The sequence below is a fragment of the Megalops cyprinoides genome, chromosome 1 (assembly GCF_013368585.1).
Source record: "Megalops cyprinoides isolate fMegCyp1 chromosome 1, fMegCyp1.pri, whole genome shotgun sequence".
Classification (NCBI taxonomy): domain Eukaryota; kingdom Metazoa; phylum Chordata; class Actinopteri; order Elopiformes; family Megalopidae; genus Megalops; species Megalops cyprinoides.
The window spans coordinates 53,127,872-53,130,991 of record NC_050583.1 but is presented as its reverse complement, the minus strand read 5'-3'; positions in this window follow the sequence as shown (position 1 = coordinate 53,130,991).

The window sequence follows — 3,120 nt, the reverse complement described above, 5'->3', positions numbered from 1 at the left end:
TACGCCAGTTCCTTCGCTTTACACATTGTAACAATATCCGCACACAGCTGAACCATTCATTTTTACGGAGGGGTGACCAGGACATGACTAAGTAGAGCTACTATTGCAAATGATAGTTGTGTGCCGCACACTAGCTGATTTTTTCAAATATATCTATATTTAATTTTTTACTATATTCGCAGTTTTACACAATAACAATGAATTCATTTGGTATACAATTACAATTTTAGAACTGTCTTACCTTATGCACTTGGCACCGTCTACTCCGGAGTAATCAAAAACAAACGCATGAAAGAGGAAGCAAGATAGATAGCCAGTAGACAACGGAACGTGTAAGTGTAGTTTAGAGGCAAAAGTGTATTGGCAAGTTAAACAACTCTGCTAACACATAAGGTTAGTGCAGCTAAACACCAGCATGTGGCATTAATAACGTAAATAGTATGCAATATGTGTAAATCGTCTGTATAATTAATACAACTAATTATTCCATCACTGATGGTTATATTTTATGACATGTTGTCTATCCCGCTAGCCTCCTTTTCCCTATATAGCTGTGGCTAACTAGATAGTTGTATACACAGTGACGTACGTATGTAGGCCATATGCATATGGAAAATGTTCAAACTAATTAAGACTAATGAACGCCTTGATATTAAAAATGCCATATTCTCACATACAATTTATAACTTTCCTCGCATACATGGTACTGGTTCCATTAATGCTATGGTGTAGGGTAATGAGATACTGCTGCGTGCAAATAACTAAGCAACCAAGTGTGTAGATGAAGGCATTTCAATCTGTCCATTCTCTATGCCTGCAGACCTGTGCGCTACTTGGGTGTTTGCCTAAGCATTTAACCGGTGCCTCCCTTGTCAGCACAACTGCGCAAAGGTTTCAGGCCCAGACACAAAGAGACAGTGACAAACAGCTGTGGAACGTCAGCTAATACTAACCGCAGGCCCGTGTTTGTTCTCTGTGCTGTGCCTCCTGCTGTTAGGTGTATACCCGCGTTAAAATGAGGAAATTAAAAGCTGCTGTTTTGGGTAAATTACTTGTCTGAGTACGTCCAAGGGACCATTAGGACTGCATGTTGTGGTAAAATGTTGCTTCGGATCCACTCTAATTTAGCCATTGGACGACCCTGAAAGGTTCAAAGGCTTGTGTAGTGGAGTCTGGCACTTCCACCGCGCCTGTCTCATATAGGCAAAGGCAAATTGGCATAGGGATGACATGTGCAATGCATTTTTGCATTATTTTTTGAACACACATGACCACACCGTTCAAACAGTTTGGTGATGGTGTCGGTTAAGATTTGTTGGGTGGTTGAAATGAGACATAGGAGTGTCTTTCCCACATTTACACGGTCCTCCTTCTGGAAAATAGCACATCTACTTCCATAAGTGATTTATCAGCACTTGTATTGAGATGTTTTAAACATTTCCCCTTAATACTGAATAAAGCAAAACACATATTTTCTGTATCACACCTGAGACTGGAGACAGAATCATGGTCTGCCTTTTAAAAAGAGAAAAGGCAGCTCACCCTTCGATGACCAGAATGAGCTGAGTAGCAGGCCTTTATCTGAGCACCAGTGTCTACACCTGAGCACCCGGCCTCTGAATTGACTCCAACATCCACTCACAAACACTCACAGCACCTCACATCCATCAAGGCATCAGAATTACAGTCATGCATTTCGCAGGTGTTCACAATGCTTTTAGACAGTGGTTTTTGACAGTGGTGTCCATGTAACATACATGTGTTTTTGTCAATCTCCAGAGCTGTCCGGTACTAACAAGATCAAGCCAAAGAGTTACAGTGAATCTTGAACAGTTCTGTAAATCAGAAAAAGTCTTTTATTACATTACATTCATTTACATTACATTCATGTTTATGAGTAAAACGATGTCAATCTGACCATCACTGGAGCAGGAAACCAACATGCTCTAGCATTGTAATTACAAGAGCTGTCACTGTTATTGAGCTCTGTAAAACAGTCAAGAATTTTTGCCCCTACAATACATGTACCAATACCCTCTTGATACATTTTATACCTTGCATATGTAAAGATATATGCTTGTCTATGTGCAGAATATCTCAGTACTTCTCCATACTATAGATCAATGACATGCCTATAGCACATCATCTCATATGGTTCAAATGACTGATTCTTGTTCTTCTCCTCTGTTATGCTAATTTCATTTTCTATGATAATTTGTCATTGAAGCTTTCCCACTGATTTCCATTCCATAGGTGTAAAAGTTGACTTGTGGTTGTGTGAGATTTTTTTTTCAAAATTTTGGGTAAAAATTGTATTGTCCACCTAAGCGTAGAGTCAAAATCTTGCAGTATGCTCAGTGATTTTTTATTTTCATTACTGTACTCATCCCAAGTTGCATTCACAGTAGGTTAATTTTTTATGCATTCCCAACTTAAATCGTTTTTTGCTTCTTCCCCCATTTCGTCTTTTTCCTCCTGCTGTCTCAGGGCATTCACATTGTGCAAAAAAACTGGCCAGACCTGCATCCAGTTATTGAAATAGGATGCTGGTAAACACAAACACATGTGTTAGCCAACAAGTTCAAGGGGAGCTCTAGTAATGTACCTGTAGTCTTGCTCTATGAATGAAAATTCCATGAGATTTACTGAGAAGCAGCATTCAACTTGCTTCATATGTCTTGAAAGGAGCTTATGACAAATGGAGATTTACAGCAGTGGCAAACACTCCTCATAGAGTGTTATCTGGAAAAACTGACTTGATCAGGCTAATGCGTCATGGCATATCTGATAGGATTACAGTGTCTCCCTATTGTGCCATATTTGTTGTACCGTTTCTTAGCAACCTCCTCAACAGCACCTGTCTGAGGGATTCTTGGTATGGAACTTCCCCATGGATAGCATCCACATATCTCTGTGGGACCTCTCAAAGAACTCCAAGTCTCATCGCAGACCATGAAATCCAGCCGTTAACAACTGCCACTCTAATTTTGCAGAAGAAAAAAAGTACAGTTGAAGGATTTTGACAAAAAACTCATTGTGGTAGTCCAAGGCGCTTGTTTATCAATCCTGTGTCTTATGAAAACATTCATCCGCATGTAAGTCAATTAATTAGGGAGGGAC